At 43.4% G+C, this 19,699-nt stretch overlaps 1 protein-coding gene across 18 annotated transcripts in view; it reads left to right on the top strand.

The window, feature by feature from the left end:
- Nucleotides 1-414: 414 nt before the first annotated feature.
- Nucleotides 415-19,699, top strand: part of FAM13B (family with sequence similarity 13 member B) — a 115,326-nt gene continuing 96,041 nt past the window's right edge. For 7 of the 18 annotated variants that reach the window (XM_063706794.1, XM_055389100.2, XM_055389097.2 and 4 more), the window contains exon 1: nucleotides 19,529-19,668. The gene's annotated coding sequence lies outside the window, so the exon portion shown is untranslated. Of the gene's footprint in view, nucleotides 623-13,767; nucleotides 13,890-18,350; nucleotides 18,538-19,345; nucleotides 19,669-19,699 lie in introns of those variants that run through there. The other 11 variants (XM_055389098.2, XM_055389087.2, XM_055389094.1 and 8 more) reach the window with 9 other exon arrangements.

Here is a 19,699-nt window from a genome sequence, read left to right as displayed (position 1 = left end):
CCTGCCTCAGCCTCCGGAGTAGCTGGGACTACAGGTGCCCGCCACCACGCCCTGCTAATTTTGTTTTTGTATTTTCAGTAGAGACGGGGTTTCACTGTGTTAGCCAGGATGGTGTTGATCTCCCGACCTCATGATGCGCCCACCTCGGCCTCCCAAAGTGCTGGCATTACAGGCGTGAGCCACTGTGCCCGGCCATCATTTTGATTTTATAAAAACCCAGACCTTAAACTTTGTTACTCATGCCTGTGATTAAAAGTTTGCCATGCCTCAGGTTTTTTTTTTTTTTTTTTTTTTTTAATTATAGCACAGCAGGAGGGTGTTGGGAGGTGCCTGGAAACCCTGGCTGACTTGTCAGGCCATCAGCCTGCTGCCTTGACTGCGATATGGATGGAATGGGGCCAAGGTCTCCGTGTTTCTTGGTGTTTCTACTTTCTTTATCTTCGACCCTTGTACTGAAGGCTGGTTCTTTATCTCTAAGGACACAGATAATAGGCAGCCAAGTTTGCCTGAACAGACTTTTTTGGCAGTTTTCAACCTTGTTTTCTGGAAGGGAAGAAGAGGGTGGTAAAAAGCCTACCATACTTGCCGACTGAAAGGGGCATCTACAGGGCAGAGTGTTTGGGTGAGTCACTTTCCTTTGGTCCTACCACATTTAGGTAAAATGAAGCTTTTTGGTATAGTGATATAGTGGGGAATGTGCAGGTTTTAGAGTAAAATAGACCAGGGTTTGAATTTCCTCTCTATATGGTTCTCACATTTCTCATCTGCAAAATGGGTTGTTTTAAGGAATAATTTACTTAAAAATACATAGTGTAGGGACCAGCACAGTCAGATGCTCAATATATAGTTGCTACTTTTGTGATGAAAATGAAGACGTTGCAATCAGAAAAACAGGAAATGGAAATGGACAGAGAATTCACTGATTAAGTAATACAACTGGTCAGGAAGCATAACACTCAACCGCACTTGTGATTAGAGAAATGCAAGTTCAATAACATGTGCCATTGTTTTTGCTCATTAGATTGGCTAAAAATATACATAAAGTCCCTTTTTGGTGAAAGTTTAAGCAAATAGTCATTCTCATATATTTTTATAACACCTCTTTGGAGGTAGGTTTGGTAACATATATTAAATTTTAACTGTGTTATTCTTTAATTCTAAACAATTTTGTTTCCAGGAATCTGTTCTACACAAATATACATGAGTATACAAACATATTGTAGCACCGTTTTTCATAGTGAAAACTAGAAACAAACTTACTAATATGGATCTATTTCTAAGGAATAATATGTGTAAAAAGCATATTAGAGTATTATACTATGATCCTATTTATGTTAAGAAAAAGATAATTGTGTGTGTACATTTTATAAATGTATGAAAAGAGGTCTGAGAGGATATATTTCAGAAGGTTTACTTTTGGGGGAAGTAGAGGAAGATTAGGGTGAAGTGAGAGTTTTGCTTTTCATTCTTCCCCCCCCCCCCACTAATATGCTACATATGCTTTTCTTTATTCTTCTAAATCTTTGAATTTTCCTAATGACTATGTATTGTAATTTTTGGTGCCAAAAATCAGGAACAAATATGTATTATTTTTGTATTTGTAAAAACAATTTAACAGAAGGGTGAAGATGTGAATTTAGACTATCTGTAAGGCCCTCTGTAAGTACTTGTCTAGACTCAACATCATAGTTGGGTAGAGACAGTTCTTGGGTCTGGAAGGGTGGGAAGAGCTTATATTTAAGAAGCAAAACTTTCACTTCATGGTCTGGGGCTTGGATTTTTGGACCAATAAACCCAAGTGACCCCTTCTGAAGACAGTAGACAGTATGGGAGAGGTTAACAGGTGTTTCTGTAGTCTTGTCCTATCCAAGGTCCTCTATTTTAAAAAAAGAAAGGTCTTGGGCTTCTTTGGAAGAGGCAAGGCAATCTCTGAGTTGTAGTATCTCCGAGTCCAAGATGGTGGGGCTGGCATAGAACCTTCCAAGTTCTTTCTGCCTCTTTGCTTCCTTTCAGGTTGGCATGTCAGATGTTTTGTCTGTTTGTTTGTTTTGAGATGGAGTTTCATTCTTGTTGCCTAGGTTGGAGTGCAGTGGCCCAATCTCAGCTTGCTGCAACCTCCGCCTCCCGGGTTCAAGGGATTCTCTTGCCTCAGCCTCCCGAGTAGCTGGGATTACAGGTGTGCATCACCACACCTGGCCAATTTTGTATTTTTAGTAGGCACAGGGTTTCTCCATGTTGGTCAGGCTGGTCTTGAACTCCCCATCTCAGGTGATCTGCCTGCCTCGGCCTCTCAAAGTGCTAGGATTACAGGCATGAGCCACCATGCCTGGCCCTGTTTTTATTTGTTTTGAGGCAGGGTCTCCACTCTGTCACTCAGGCTGGAGTACAGTTGAGTGATCATAGCTTACTGTAGCCTTGAACTTGTGGACTCAAGCGATCCCCTCACCTAAGCCTCCCAAGAAGCTGGGACTATGGGCACATACCACCACACCGGGCTAATGTTTAAATTTATTTTATTTTATTTTTGTAGAGAAAAGGGCTCACTTTGTTGCCCAGGTTGGTCTCTAACTCCTAGTCTCAGGCAATCCTTCCACTTCAGCCTCCCAAAGTGCTGAGATTACAGACATGAGCCACTGTGCCTGGCCAAACATGTCGGATTTTATTAGATATTCTGGATCCCTAATAATGAAATTTTTCTTTAGGTTTTGGAAGCTTTCTTGGGTTATAAGTGCCCACAAACTTTTTGTAGTTTGCACATTTAGCTCCCAGCACTGTGGACAATATCTGAGTGAGAAAACAGACAAAACTACTTATTGAAGATAGGAATGGAGGCTGACAGATGGAAAATCCTGTTTTCCTTGGTAACTTACTCCAAATGAAAAGAGGTTTCATGGAGTTAAGAAATGTATCACTCTAGGCCGGGCACGGTGGCTCACGCCTGTCATCCCAGCACTTTGGGAGGAAGAGGTGGGTGGATCATCTGAGGTCAGCAGTTCAAGACCAGCCTGACCAACATGGTGAAACCCCATCTCTACTAAAAATACAAAATTTGCTGGGCATAGTGGTGCATGCCTGTAATCCCAGCTACTCGGGAGGCTGAGGCAGGAGAATCGCTTGAACCCGGGAGGCGGAGGTTGTAGTGAGCCAAGATCACGTCATTGTATTCCAGCCTGGGCAACAACAGCGCAAAACTCTATCTTGAGGAAAAAACAAAACCAAAAACAAAACAAGAAATGTATCACTTTGAAGCCAGGCACAGTGGCTCACGCCTGTAATCCCAGCACTTTGGGAGGCCCAGGCAGGCAGATTGCTTAAGGCCAGGAGATCGAGACCAGCCTGGCCAACATGGTAAAATCCCGTCTCTACTAAAAATACAAAAATTAGCTGGGCGTGGTGGCGCACGCCTGTAACTCCAGTTAGTCGGGTGGCTGAGGCACAAGAATCACTTGAACCTGGGAGGAGGAGGTTGCAGTGAGCCAAGATCTCACCACTGCACTCCAGCCTGAGCGAAGGAGTGACTTCGCCTTAAAAAAAAAAAAAAAAAAAAAAGGAAATGTATCACTCTAATGTCCTTCAGAATTCTCTAATTTTTAGATTGTAGTCAGAAGGAGACTGACATTGAGGTAGTGGCAAAGGTCTGCATGGGGTACAATGATACTATATTTCATCACATTGCTGAATACTTTTTAAAATATTGTGAATATATGAGAAAGAGCATGTAATGCATATATACAATTTGAAAAATACTTATGAAAAACAAACCCCATATACCTTCTACTTGGCTTGAGAATTAGAATATTACAAAAGCTCTGAAGGTCCTAGGGGTCGGTCAACATGCTGGTACAATTTGGCCACTGCACAAAGGTGCCTTACCAAGGGGAGAGGGATTTGCCTCCTAAAAAATGGAGCTTTTTCCTTGGGTACAAAGACACCACCTGGTGCTAGGCTGAGGGTCCATGGGCTGGTTCCTACCCAGTGGATATGTCATTTTTCTAATTATCTGCTCAGAAAACAATTCTTTTTTCTAGTTCACATACAGGCCTCTTATAGGCTAGTGTACTGTGTCCTAGGGGTGCGGGGTCACACCTATAAGTTCTGTACCCTCCACTATAAGTAACAATTATATTGAATTTTGGATTATTATTTTTCTTTAGTGTTTTACCATGTATATATGCATCTCTAAATTATCTACCTCTCTTTCCCTGTACTCCAAAGTGCCATTTGGCGTTGTATTAGTGTTTTGTTTTGTTTTTTAATTGCTATAACAAATTACCACAAACTTAGTGGCTCAAACACACAGATTTGTATGTGTGGGGCAGTGGGTATACGGGAAATCGTACTTTCTGCTTTATTTTTCTGTAAACCTAAAACTGCTCTAGAGTTTTGATTTTTGTTTTTTTAGGTTTCTTTCTTTCTTTTTTCTTTCTTTCTATTTTAAAAGGCATTAGGTACTAGCATTAGGGGAAACTTGGAACTCTCTGAACTATCTTTTGCAACTTTTCTGTAAACCTAAAGTTATTCTAAAATAAAAAGGTTATTTAAAATTTTTTAAAAACACAATACAAATTTATTATTTTATAGTTCTGTAGGTCAGAAGTCTGACGTGGGTCTCACTGGGCTAAAATCAGGCCCCTAGAGGAATATCTAGGGGTCTATAGGAAAGAATCTGTTTGCTTGCCTTTCCTAGCTTCTAGAGGTGGTCCACATTCCCTGGTTCATGGCCTCCATTCACTTTCAAAGCCAGCAATGGCAGATTGAGTTATTCTCATACCCAGTCACTCCAGTGTCTTCTGCCTTCCTCTTCCATTTATCAAGGCCTGTGTGATTACAGTGGGCCCACCCAGATAATCCGGGATAATTTCCCCATCTCTGGGTCAGTTGAGCAACTTTAATTCTGCCTATAACCTTTTTTCCCATTTGTTATGTGCCGTAACATATTCACAGGTTCTAGGGAATAGAATGTGGACATCTTCATTTATTTTTTTTGAGATGGAGTCTTGCTCTGTCACCAGGCTGGAGTGCAGTGGTGTGATCTTAGCTCACTGCAACCTCTGCCTCCCGGGTTCAAGCAATTCTCCTGCCTCAGCCTCCTGAGTAGCTGGGACTACAGGCGTGTGCTACCATGCCCTACTAATTTTTTTTTTTTAAGTAGAGGTGGGGTTTCATCCTGTTAGTCAGGATTGTCTTGATCTCCTGACCTCATGATCCACCCGCCTCGGCCTCCCAAAGTGCTGGGATTACAGGTGTGAGCCACTGCGCCCGGTCTGAATGTGGGCATCTTTGGGACATCATTATTCTGCCTACGCTAGCCATCTTTATGTAGTACTTTGCCACATGCTTGTTCTGCCCCCCAACTAAAAATGATTGTTCTTTTGTTTCTTCTCTACAGATAGCTCACTCCATATCTGTCAAGTTTGAGTTGCTTTCTGAGCAAGTGAAAAGAAGTGGCTGGGCACGGTGGCTCACGCCTGTAATCCCAGCCCTTTGGGAGGCCGAGGCAGGTGGATCATGAGGTCAGGAGTTCAAGACCAGCCTGGCCAAAATGGTGAAACCCCGTCTCTACTAAAAATACAAAAATTAGCTGGGCGTGGTGGTGGGTGCCTGTAATCCCAGCTACTCGGGAGGCTGAGGCAGAGAATTCCTTGAACCCGGGAGGCAGAGATTGCAGTGAGCTGAGATTGTGCCACTGTACTCCAGCCTGGGTGACAGAGTGGGACTCCATTTCAAAAAAAAAAAGAAAAGAAAAAAAGAAAAGAAGAAATACCCTTATTCTGATATAGTAATAATGTCTCATAATAGTATTAAACTACTGAATTAAATGTATTTTCTGGACATTAATTCAGCATTTATCAGTAGCTCCAAATTGAGTTTCAGGAGCAAACTAAGGCCAGAGACTACCACTTACACTTCCTGTTGTTTCCAACTTTTAAAATTCCAAAATGAAAACATATACAAGAAAGACAGAAAACAGAAATGCACAAAAAGAAAAATTCTAAAGGAAACACCTGTGTAGCCACCATCCAATTAGGGAAAGAGAAAATAGACAATGCCCCTTCCTCAAAGCTCGCCTTGTGGCTCTTGTCTGTCACATACCGCCTCTCTCTTCTTAGAGATAAATCACCATCCTGACTTTTACAGCAATCAGTTGCTTGGCAGTTACTACTCTGTGTTAGTACATTTTCACGCTGCTGATAAAGACATACCAGAGACTGGGCAATTTACAAAAGAAACAGGTTTATTGGACTTAACAGTTCCACATGCCTGGGGAGGCCTCACAATCATGGTCAAAGGAAGGAGGAGCAAGTCACATCTTACGTGGATGGCAGCAAGCAAAGAGAGAGCTTGTGCAGGGAAACTCCACCTTATAAAAACCACCAGATCGTGTGAGCCTTATTCACTATCACGAGAACAGCATGGGAAAGACTTGCCCCCGTGATTCAATTACTTCCCACTGCATCCCTCCCACAACATGTGAGAATTCAAGATGAGATTTGGGTGGGGACACAGCCAAACCACATCATACTCTTTGTAATTTTTTTTTTTTTTGAGATGGAATTTCACTCTTGTTGCCCAAGTGGGAGTGCAGTGGTGCCATCTTGGCTCACTGCAACCTCTGCCTCCTGGGTTCAAGTGATTCTCCTGCCTCAGCCTCCAGAGTAGCTGGGATTACAGGCACCCACCACCATGCCTGGCTAATTTTTGTATTTTTAGTACCTCCACCTGCCTCAGCTTCCCAAAGTGCTGGGATTACAGGTGTGAGCCACTGTGTCTGGCCACTGTTTGTAATTTTACCACCTGTGTACGTACCTCTGACTAGTTTTGTCTGATTTTGAACTTTATAAAAGAGCCATTCTGTAGGTTTCTTTTGTATTTTATTTACCTTCTTTATTGCTATGATTCAACAATGCGGTTACCTGTAGGTCTAAGTTTATTCATCCTTTTTTTCTTTTTTTGTTTTTGAGATGGGGTCTGGCTCTGTTGCCCAGGCTGAAGTGCAATGGTACAGTCTTGGCTCACTGCAGCCTCTGCCTCCCAGGCTCAAACGATCCTCCCACTCAGCCTCCTGAGTAGCTGCGATTACAGGTGTGTGCCACTGTGCTTGGCTAATTTTTGTATTTTTTGTAGAGATAGGGTTTTGCCATGTTACCCAGGCTTGTCTCGAACTCCTGAGCTCAAGTGATCTGCCTGCCTCAGTCTCCCAAAGGGCTAGGATTACAGGTATGAGCCACCATGCCTGGCCTCATTCTTTTCTCATTGTTGTATGTATTTCCTTGTATGGTCTATCCTTCTGTGGCTGGAGTGTTTTGTTTCCATTTTTGGACTATTAGAATTAATGCAGATGTGAACATTTTTATACCTATATTCTGCTACCTTTGTGCACACAGATCTCCAGAGTATATACTCAGGAGTGGAATTGTTTAGTTCTAGAGATATTATGTTTTCAATTTTAGAATTTACACTGCTACTAGCAGTGAAAGAGATTCTGCTCTTCCACATCACTTGATACTATCAGACTTACTAATTTTGGCCATGCTGGTGAGTTTATTATGGTGGATGTAAAGTTGTATTTTTTAGTTTGCGTTTCCCTGATTACTAATGTGGTTATTTTTCATACATGTGTTGGCCATTTGGATTTCCTTTTATGATGCAATCCCTATAAAAAGTTTATTTTTGTAATTTCATATTAGATTGTCTTTTTAAAAAATTTAAAATTTATTTCCAGAAGTTCTCTATATCATGTAGATAGTAGTCCTTTTTGGGTTGAATGTTTTGTAGCTAACTTTTCCAGTCTTTTGGCTTGAACTTTCACTTTTTTAATGGTGTCAAATGTAAAATAGCTGAATTTATCAATCCTTACTTTACCGTGAAAAGGTTGTGTTTTATTTAAGGATCATGAAGACATTGTCTTATATTATCTGTGTTTTTTTTTTTCGAGATGGAATCTTGCTCTGTCGCCCAGGCTGGAGTGCAATGGTGTGATCTCGGGTCACTGCAACCTCCGCCCCCTGGGTTCAAGTGATTCTCCTGCCTCAGCCTCCTGAGTAGCTGGAATTACAGGCGTGTGCCACCATGCCTGGCTAATTTTTGTATTTTTATTAGAGGCTGGGTTTCACCACATTGGTCAGGCTGGTCTCGAACTCCTGACCTCAGGTGATCCACCCACCTTGGCCTCCCAAAGTGCTGGGAATAGAGGCGTGAGCCACAGCGCCCGGCCTATTATCTTTTTTTAAAAGGTTACTTTAAAATATCTTTTTTAGGCTGGTGCAGTGGCTCATGCTTGTAATCCTAGCACTTTGGGAGGCTGAAGTGGGAGGATTGCTTGAGGCCAGGAGTTCAAGACCAGCCTGGGCAACATAGCAAGACTTTGTCTCTACCAAAAAAATAAAAAATACATAAAAAAAGCTAGGTGTGACAGCATGTGCCTATAGTTCCAGCTACACAGGAGGTTGAGGTGGGAGGATCACTTGAGCCCAGGAGTTCTGGGCTACCATGAGCTATAATGGAGCCACTGTACTCCAGCCTGGGAGATGGAGTGAGACACTTTCTCTAATAAAAATACCAAAATACCCCCCTTTTTATTGTGCAATATTCATATAGAAAATGTCCTGGCTGGGTATGGTGGCTCATACCTGGTAATCCCAGCACTTTGGGAAGGTGAGGCAAAAGGATTGCTTGAGCCCAGGAGTTTGAGACCAGCCTGGGCAACAGAGAGAGATCCCATTTCTGTTAAAAAAAGAAAAAAAAGAGGCCGGGTGTGGTGGCCTCTAATTCCAGCACTTTGGGAGGCCGAGGCAGGCGGATCACGAGGTCAGGAGTTCAAGACCAATCTGACCAACATGGTGAAACCCTGTCTCTACTAAAATACAAAAAATCAGCCGGGTGTGGTGGCATGCGCCTGTAGTCCCAGCTACTTGGGAGGCTGAGGCAGGGGAATTGCTTGAAGCTGGGAGGTGGAGGTTGCAGTGAGCCGAGATTGCGCCACTGCACTTCGGCCTGGTGACAGAGCAAGACTCTGTCTCAAAAAAAAAAAAAAAGAAAGAAAGAAAAAAAAGAATAATGCCTAAACAAGGTAAACACAGGTCAATAATTTATTCTTATTTATTATTTATTTTTTGAGACAGGGTCTCTCTCTGTCACCCAGGGTGGAGTGCAGTGGCACAATCATGGATCACTGCAGCTTTGACCTGGCCTCAAGCAATCCTCCCACCTCAGCCTCCTGAGTAGCTGGGACTACAAGTGTGTTACCATGCCTGGCTAATTTTTAATTTTATTTTTTATAGAGACAGGGTCTCACTATGGTGCCCAGGCCGGTCTCCAATTCCTGGCCTCAAGTGATTCTTGCTGGCCTGGTCAATTTCTTTTTTTGTTGTTGTTCTTTTTTATTTGAGATGGAGTCTGGCTCTGTTGCCCAGGCTGGGATGAAGTGGCACGATCTCGACTCACTGTAACCTCCACCTCCTGGGTTCGAGTGATTCTTCTGCCTCAGCCTCCCGAGTAGCTGGGACTACAGGCATGCGCCACCACACCCGGCTACTTTTTGTATTTTTAGTAGAAACAGGGTTTCACCATGTTAGCCAGGCTGGTCTTGAACTCCTGGCTTCAGGTGGTCCACCCTCCTCAGCCTCCCAAAGTGCTGGGATTATAGGCATGACCCACCGCGCCTGGCCCCTGGTCAATTTAATACAAAGGAAACACCCATGTAACCACCACAGCTCATATCAAGAATAAGAGCATTCTTATTTTTGTGTCTCCACGAACTCTTGCCCCTCCTTCCCAGAAGAACCAGAACCAGTATCATGATGTCTATGTTAGTCACTTCCTGGCTTTTTTTTTTTTTAAGTTTTTCCCCTAATTTGTATCCCTAAACATGATGATTTAGTTTTGTTTTTTTGGGAAACACTGTTATATTTAATTTCAATTGAAGAAAAAACTTAAAAACTTAAGGAGCTAGTTTTTATTTTTAAACTTTTTGAAATATAAAATACATATGGAGAAGTATACAGATCATGAGTACAGCTCACTGAATTGTCCCTAGGTGAACATATACGTGCAACTTCCCCCTAGGTTAAGAAATGGAATATCTTCTCGTGACCCCTCCTTATTATTGATTTCTTCCTTCCTCAAAAAGACTTCCCTCCTTAACCACAATTCTGACTTCTAAAATGATAGTTTAGTTTTCCCTGCTTTTGAACTGTTTTTAACGGATTCATACAGTATTTGTGTCTGGCTTCTTTCATTTATTTTTGTGATTCATCATATTGTTGTTTGTAGCTGTAGTTTGTTCATTTTCATTGTTTACATGGTATGAAGATACCATACTGTATTAATCATTCATCATTCTATCATTGCTATCTACCTGAGCTTGAGTTTCCATTTTTTTCACCAATATAAAAAATGCAGCTATGAACTTCAGGGTCTTCCCCTGTTGTGCAGGCTGGCGTGCAGTGGTGCAGTCATAGCTCACTGTAACCTTGAACTTCCAGGCTCAAAAAATCCTCCTGCCTCAGCCTCCTGACTAGCTGGGATTACAGGTGCAAACCACTGTGCCTGGCTATTAATATTTTTTTTTTTTTTGAGACAGGGTCTTGCTCTGCCGCCCAGGCTGGAGTGCGGTGGTGCTTACTGCAGGCTTGAATTCTCAGGTTCAGGTGATTCTCCTGTCTCAGTACCACCCCCCACGCCAAATTTTTTTTTTTTTGAGATGGGGTCTTGCTATGTTCCCCAGGCTGGTTTCAAACTCCTGGTCTTAAGCAATCCTCCTGCCTTGGCCTCCCAAAGTGCTGGGATTATGGGTGTGAACCACCATGCCCAGCTCTTTGACTTTTAATTAGGAATTAATATATTTACACTGATTGTAATTACTCATATTTGAATTTATTTCTGCTATCTAATGTTTTACTATTTGTCCTCCTTAAACATTTTTTATCCATTTTTAAAATTAAGATCTTCCTATTTTATTTTATCCCCCTAATAAACTGGAAGTTATATATACTGTTTAATTTCTTGTACTGATTATGTAGAAATTTTAACATGTATATTTAACTCAACAAATTATAGACTTATTTAGCCTCCTCTTAAACAATACAAAGCCTTCTAATACTTTAATTTACCCTCTCACAATAGTATATGTAAAATTATTGAACAATAGTAGAATTTAGATATTGTTGCCATTATTTTGGATAGTGTTTAGATTTACAGCAAACATGCAAACAATTTTCTTTGTTCACCATTACTTCTCGCATTTTGGATCTTCCTTCTGGAAGATGGTAATTTTCTCTTAACATTTTGAAGATACACTGCAGTATCATTTGGCTTCTATTGTTACTATTGAAAGGGCAGCTGTCAGCCAAATTATCTTTTCTTTGAAGATTAGTGTCTTTTCTTTTCTTTTTTTTTTTTGAGATGGAGTCTTGCTCTGTTGCCTAGGCTGGAGTGCAGTGGCGCAATCTCAGCTCACTGCAACCTCTGCCTCCCAGGTTCAAGTGATTCTCCTGCCTTAGCCTCTCGAGTAGCTGGGATTACAGGCGTGTGCCACCACACCCAGCTAATTTTTGTAATTTTAGTAGAGGCAGGGTTTTGCCATGTTGGTCAGGCTGGTCTCGAACTCCTGACCTCAGGCAATCTGCTCATGTTGGCCTCCCAGAGTGCTGGGATTACAGGCGTGAGCCACTGTGCCCGGCCTAATGTCTTTTCTTGCTGCCTAATTTTAAGATCCCCTTTCTCTCTGGGTACTAAATTTTATGTGTGCATTTTATACTTTTCAGCATGGCAAGTTTTGGTCTTCCAGAATTTAGGATATTTACCTTCAATTCTGGAAAATGTTCAGCCACTATTTCTTTGAATATTGTCTTCCCTCCATTCTATTATCTCCTTCTTTTTTGTTTGTTTTGTTTTTGAGACGGTGTCTCCGTCGCCCAGGCTGGAGTGCAGTGGCGCGATCTCGGCTCACGGTAACCTCCGCCTCCCAGATTCAAGCAATTCTCCTGCCTCAGCCTCCTAAGTAGCTGGGATCACAGGCATGCACCACCATGCCGAGCTAATTTTTTTTTATATTTTTAGTAGAGACAGCGTTTCACCATATTGGCCAGGCTGGTCTGGAATTCCTGACCTTGTGATCGGCCCACCTCGGCCTCCCAAAGTGCTGGGATTACAGGCTTGAGCCACCGTGCCCGGCCTTTTTTTTTTTTTTTTTTGAGACAGAGTCTCGCTCTGTTGCCAGGCTGAAGTGCAGTGGTGCAATCTCGGCTCACTGCAACCTCTGCCTCCTGGGTTCAAACGATTCTCCTGCCTCAGCCTTCCCAGTAGCTGGGATTAAAGGCATGCGCCACTACGCCTGGCTAACTTTGTATTTTTAGTAGAGATGGGGTTTCACTATGTTGGTCAGGCTGGTCTTGAACTCCTGACCTCGTGATCTGCCTGCCTCGGCCTCCCAAAGTGCTGGGATTACAGGCTTGAACCACCGTGCCGGCCAGGTTGGTTTCTTTCTATGAAGGCCTAAAATAGGGATGTACACCTTCATGTTTTGGAGCTTCTCTGCTGATGAGCTTGGGGATTCAGAAAACATTAAATGCTTCTGTAAATTGTTATATACTCTAGTGGAAAAGAGTAGTTAGGTGTAAATGTTTGGCAAAAAATACAGCTGTAGTTAGACTGCAATCTGCAAACATTGGCGTTGTCAGTTTGCCACAGAAAATGTAATCTGAGTGGAAGGTGCCTGAAGGCTAGGCATGGTGGCTCGTGCCTGTAATCCCAGCACTTTGGGAGGCCGAGGTGGGAGGATCTCTTGAGCCCAGGAGTTAGAGGCCACCCTGGGCAATGTAGTGATAATACGTCTCTAAGAAAAAAAAAAAAAAAGCTGGGCATGGTGGCACATGCCTGTAGTCCCAGCTACTTGGGAGGCTGAGGTGGGAGGATTGCTTGAGCCTGGGATACTGAGGCTGCAGTGAGCTATAATTGGGCCACTGGACCCAGACCCTGACTCAAAGGGGAAAAAAAAGGTGCTGAGAAGCAACTTGGCTGGTCAAATGATAGGAAGGCTCAAAAGCCTAGAGCCTCTAAGGAACAGGTAGGGTATGCAAAATGGTGAGACCCTCCTGCCTAGATTTCTGGTTAAAAAGGCAGCAGAAAGTTCATGATTTTGTGAAGGTCATAATCTCACTGAATCTCAGAGCAGTTTTTTCTTTCCCCTATATGGATACAGGCAGAGGGAAGAAGAGAAAGGGATATTTATTCTTTGTTATTTATTTATTTTTAACAATAAAAGTTCTGATTGTGGAAAAAATATCTAGCTGATTATAGGAATTTAATAAAGAAACCAAAACAAATTAGTCTTATAGCTGATGATAGTATTGGCCTACATTATTGTCATACACTGAATTCTGAGTTATCAGGCCAAATATGTGGACTTGGCAAAGATGAGACTTACTGTTAATTGTTCCAGCTCTCCAAACTGGATGTGACTGGCACCAGTGGCTATATGAGTGAATATAGAAGCTGAAATCTACATTATGTTAACTTTGGTTCTATTCCACCAAAAGATTTTATTCCAGAGATATGTAAGATGAAGCTTTTCCAGGGCAGAGATCATGATCATATCCCCTAGCACAGTGCCTGACCCATAATAGCTGCCCAAGAAATATGTGTTGAATAAATAAATGGCACAAAGGTTATTCTGGGTTGCTAAGATCAGAACAGTATTTGCCATTATTTTGGAGGTTGGCGTGGGATTTGTACACCCTGGAACAGTTTCTTCTCTTTGCAGCTAGTGATATTTTTCTGTTTATGAAAAACACACATTCTTGCACACTGGCACAATGGTCCTGGGCAAAGTGGCACAGAAAGATTTCCACTCCATTTCTTGGAAGAGCCAGCAATACATCTCTCTAATGGTGAGTTGCTTCTCTTTTACTAGGAGATTTAAATTTGATGTGTTTTTAGTTCTTCCTTTCTTCCCAGTAGAGGAGACTACCTCAAGGAGAAAATTCATTAGCTGAGTTTGACTGAATTTGATAGCATTTTACTGCTGTGTGAGAATCAAGAGTAGTCACAATCTCATCTCCATATGCACTTGTTTTTCCCTGCACACAAGACTGCATGTAATGATGGCTTCCTATCTGTATTTACAGTCATGTCTTGTTCTACAAATGGGCAGTGTAAATATGCTTCTAATTGGGGAAGAGATGTGCTTGTATTTACTGTAACTTACAAGGCTCAGAAGATCTTAAAACCAGCACCGAGAGTTTGGGGGAATTCTTAGTGGTTCTTGGTTTTCATTTACAAATAGATAGACAAAGATTTGGCAACTTCTGTCAAGAAAGGTGTTCACACCGGGCCTCATTCCTAGCAATAAAAATCCAGATATGAAAGCAAGACATTTTCAGGTTGTTCTCTAGGCCTCTGAATGCAGTATAGGAGAGGGAACTGAAAAAATTATATATGGCTAATAAAGCACTTCTATGCATACCAATTCATTTAAGTCTGTTTCCCTATTTGACTAATGGGGAATCTAAGGTACAAACTAAGTTAAGTAACTTGACCAGAGTCAAAAGGCTAGTAACAGGGCTAGAACTGGAACTTGGAATGTTTGTTTTATCTATTTTACTTTTAAGTGATAGAATTGGTGGGGATAGAATATATCTTTTTGGCTTTTCTGGCTAGGGTGGCTCGTTTCTTATTAACATCGTATTAAGAAAGACAAGGCAGCCTTGACTGAACACAAGTTAATCTATATCCCAGTCCTCAAACAGCCTTGCTCAGGGAGATCAGTAACGGTAAGGAAAACACCCGATTAAAAGTTTCCTTACTGATGGTGCAAGGGAAGGGCTCAACATCCTGCTACATCTGGAAGAGGTGAATTCAGTCAAACTCATGTAAAGGATGGAAGAACCCATTTGCATTCTCTGTGAATAATGAGGGCATTATTAGCCATCTGTAAAGTAACTGCAGAGACAGCTACTTCCCGACTTCAAGTCTCATTCCAGTGACACTGGTGACCTTGGGGAGGCAGATATGCTGAGGTCCTCCCTGGCATCTAGAATGCAGTCCAGGTTGTAGCAAAGATATATTCCTTCCACAGTGATGTGATTCATGACCTTACTTCTGAGAGGCATAATGCCTCTGTTCAGATAAGCTGGATAGAATGCTTGTTTTCCGGGCTTAAAAGTCATCTTGCAAATAAATAACAATTTTATCTCAAGTAGTAATTTTCCTGGCATGGCCTCATCTCCAGAGGGAGTCTTGGAAACACAAAGGATTGGTCTATACCAGTCACTTCTCATCCTGGCCAAATAGCTATTGCAAATGCTATTTTTGACTCTATTGATATATTGAAATGTGACGTTTCCATCTACAGGTAAAGAATTTGTAGGAAAAAAGAAGAAAAAGTGATGTAATTTTGAAGTATTCTTTTAGTGAGGTATTCTCTCATCTCTGTAACAAACAGAATTGCTGTTCTTTGCTGTAGGGGCTGTCCTGTGCCGTAAAGGATGTTTACCAGCATCCTTGACCTTCTCCCACCAGCCAATAGCACCTCTCCAGTGGTGACAATCAAAAATGTCTGTATTCAGCAGATCCTGAATTCAGAAGGAAAAAAAAAGTTTAAAAAAAACCCCAAAATGTCTGCACACATGGTCCCCCAAAATTGTCGCAGTTGAGAACCACCGTTTTAACTGAAGCAACAAGATTATTACAAAAGAAACCATCTTCTTCCCTCCATCCACCAAAAAACTAAAGTAATTTCTGAGATAGACCCCCTCTAGAAATTTCAGAGGATTTAGACAAAGCAGGTAGATTAAATACTCAGTTATTTAGTTATAAAAGGCCAAACCAGAATTATTGAGGGCAATGTCTTTGGAGACTGTTGCTGGTGAGCTGTGATTCTTACCACAGGTGCCTGCCTGCCTTTTACCTCAAGTCGAGGGAGTGGGCCTTCAATGGAGCTGCTCAGAGCACTTGACTTGTGCCTCCTGCAGTCTGAGGGGCACCGTGGGCCTGTGTCTGACTCCCACAGGCTGGCGGCTGTTTTGGCAGCAGAGTAGAGGAATGTTGAATCTGCACTGGGATTAGCCTGTACTCCCAAGTTTGTTCGGGCAAGAGGTGCCTGAGAGCTTCCTGTGGACCAGGTGTGGGCCATACAGAGCTGTCACTAGGCTAACACAGCAGCACCATGAGAAAAAAGCTCTCCTTCGTCCAGACGCTTTGCTTCCATCTATTGGGAAGTAGTCGTTGTAATTTAGTTTGGACAAAACACTTTACTGCCACCTGCTGGAGAAACATTAAAATAAATAACATACAGAACTACAGTGAGAATGATGTGAATGGCACCCCCTAGGGTACAGAGTGCACAACCTTGTCCCACAATAAAGGGTCACTTGCAAATGGACGAGTGTGAGAGTCATCTCAGATCCTACCTGACAGGGCCTTTACAGAGATGCCCAGGTTTCAACAGACAAGTCGTTGGAGGTGCGTGGAAAGAAGTAAATAACTGCCAAAATAGCTTTACGCTTAGACCAATAGAATTATGGGGGAGAAACCACCAGAGAAGGGGGATGGTGGTGGTCTCTGAGGTATCCATGAAAAAAAAGTCAGCTTTAAGCATCTACCATGCCCAGGGAATGTCAAACCATCATACAAAGTTAACAACTTTCCTGCTCCTTTTTCTCCCTGCCTTCCCCAGATTTGGTTATGGTTAGTTAAGCCGGGAGGAGAAAGACTAGGCAGGTTAAAGATGACTATGGTCCCCTCTTTAGGGCAAGCAATGAGACAACTGTTCCGAGTTGAAAAAGAGGAAAACATTTCACTCTTTGTGACTCAATGACTACAGGACTCTATTCCTACGGAGACCACAGAACCCCTAAAAACTCATGGAACCTGCCTGAGTTTTCAATTAGGTACATGACAGATCTACTCCCACTGCACAAATTGAAAGGCATGGCAAAAGATACAAAATAAAAGTGTTTGTTTTGAATTATAGCCCATGTGGCCCCTATGTTGAACATACTGTTTTTATATTATCAAGTAGGATCTAGAGAATATATCTTCCAAGAATATGTTCTGCAGTTTTTGAGGGGGAAAATGGTCATTGATCAATTCATTTGTTTTTTGAGATCCCATACTTTGTGGGTAGGGTATAAAAGCGCAAGGGAGGCCGGGCACGGTGGCTCACGCCTGTAATCACAGCACTTTGGGAGGCTGAGGTGGGAGGATCACTTGAGGCCAGGAGTTCAAGAGAGGCCTGGGCAACATAGGGAAACCCATCTCTAAAAAAATTTTTAAATTAGCCAGGCATGGTGGCATGTCCCTGTAGTCCCAGCTACTCAGGAGACTAGGGTAGGAATGCTGCTGGAGGCCAGGAAGTTGAGGCTGTATTGAGCCATAATCCAGACACTGGACCCCAGCCTGAGTGACAGAGCAAGACCTTGTCTCACCAAAAAAAAAAAAAAAAAAAAAAAAAAAGGCAAGGGAATCCTTCCCTCTGGGAGCTTACATCTTAGGTTTCATACTCAGAGCAAAGTATGTATTACAGTCAGTTATGTCAACAAGAGCCTGTGTTGCATATGTGGGGCAGGCCGAGGAGGTTTTTAACTCTCTTCGGATTTACTCTCAAGACTTTTACGCACTTATGATAAAGCTTTTGAAGCAATCATATTACTCCTGTTCTCCAAGCATGGAATCACAGGTAAAGCTTTCATTTAAGATATTTAAAGAGAGATACAAGGCTAAATGCACAGACTGCATCTTCACTGGGCTGCTCTGAAATCAGGCTCTGTTGATCCTGTTTGGCAGATTTGGAAACTTTTATTTCACTTCGCTCAAGTTTAAATAGGCTCTGAGAAATTAATTCGGATAAAACAATTCAACCCAGTGAACAGTGTCCGATTTGTAAACCATGATATGAATTTATTGACAAAAACTGTACAGCTAGTATAACTAGTCCTAGTTATATGCCTTGGACAATCGCTTCTTATTGGGTATGTAGATTTATTTGAGAGACTCCCTGAATGATGGAAAGGCTACTAGCTGAGTTTGGAATCAGAGTATGGGCCTTTGTATGCTCTTAACGGAGATCCAGAATTTAGGTTTGCTAGGATATAAACTCCACGAAGGCAGGGATTTACTGACGTATCTTAAGAGACTAGAACATAGTAAGCATTCACTAAGTATCTGTTGAATGAGTGAGTGAATCTGAATTAAGATTTAACTGCCCTGAGAGTAAGTGTTGGTTCTGGTCATTAGAATCAGTTGCCTCATTCCTGGACGGAGTTCCTGGGAGCCTCATAGAACATTCTTATTCAGATTCTTCTGGTTTTAGACTCTTTGTGGACCCCACCCTTCGGTTATGACAGCATTAACTGGGTATGTGACACTTAGGTTACACATGCTTTACTCTCTCTGATGAAATGTGGGAGACACTGTGGCCTCTGTAGCCCATTTACAGATCACTTCATAGGGTAACTTTATTTTTTTCAAATCTTGTCCCAAGTTCTATGAGGGTTCTTGTTTTACATTTTCCAAGTTACTAACTTCCAGCTCAGGCAGGTAAGGGACAACTGAATTGTGGTGGCTGCTATTTTTTGTGCAGGTGTTGATCTACCGGCCGTCAAGGAGTCCAAATGGAAGATCTCAAAGCCCTTAACAGACTTTAACAAAGAAGAGATTGGCTGAATATTCATACCCTTGTGAGCTCAAGGGAGTTGTAGGGATGGTCTGGGTAGCCATGCAAGTTCAGAGAGCTCATTCTTTCTGCCTCCTTTCAGCTCTGCCTCCGCAGCTGGCTGATTTTAGCATATGAAGCTCCCTGTGAGCCCGCAGCCTATCGACTTCCACAGTCCCAGACTAAGGCACCGAAGCCTTACTGTTCTCTCTGGAGTCTAGGTCAGGTCCTGAGGTGAAGGGGTAGGGTGGGGGCGGGCAGGACGCAGGTGCAGCCCCGTGGTCCCGGATCTAACTCACATCTCTGGGAATGGGAACCGGAGTCACCGCTTAGGTCTCCCCCAGCGGTTTTCGGTTCAGGTCTCTGTGCTCCTCACCTGGATATGGGCGCCCTGGGAACCTGGCTTCCTCCGCAGAGACCAGAAGCGATCTCTGTGTTCCGGATTTTCCCTTTATCTTTCCTCTCCCCAGTGTCCTCTCTGTTTCCCAACCTCCCCATACCGAGGACCCCACAACCCGCCCCGGGATGGCGCCTGGCTGCTCGCACCCTAACTCAGGACCCCAATTGGTGGGAGAGGAACCGCAGTCCTCAAGCTTGCAGGACACAGGGCCGCTGCCCGGAATGCTGTGGGGGTGGGGACCCTCGCCGCCCCGCCCCCACCAGCGGCCCGCCCCGCCCCCTCCCACGCACGTCACGTCCGGCCCGGCCTCCGCCCGCCAGCCGCTCTCCTCCCGCTCGCCGTTAGGGAGGCTCTGCACCTCAGCCGCCGCCTCTGTCGCCACTCCCTCCCCCTGTTCCGCATCTCCGCCGCCACCACCGCCGGGGGTATCCGGGGGGTCGCTTACCGGGCTGGCCCCGCGCCACAGCCGTAGCTTTAACCTCCCGTCAGCGGCCGCCCCAGGAAGAGGCTTCTTGGCCGCGGAGCCACTTGGGGCCTCAGTTCTCGCCCTCTTGCCGTCGCCGCGGGTCCTGGAGAAGCGGCCGCGGCCAGGGAACGGGGCATCGCGGTTCCAACGGTAGGTAAACGGGCGGGTACCCGGATCTGCG

The sequence above is a fragment of the Gorilla gorilla genome, chromosome 4 (genome assembly GCF_029281585.2).
Source record: "Gorilla gorilla gorilla isolate KB3781 chromosome 4, NHGRI_mGorGor1-v2.1_pri, whole genome shotgun sequence".
Classification (NCBI taxonomy): domain Eukaryota; kingdom Metazoa; phylum Chordata; class Mammalia; order Primates; family Hominidae; genus Gorilla; species Gorilla gorilla.
Note: the sequence above shows the minus strand (reverse complement) of the source record. Positions and strands in the feature narration are given on the sequence as shown.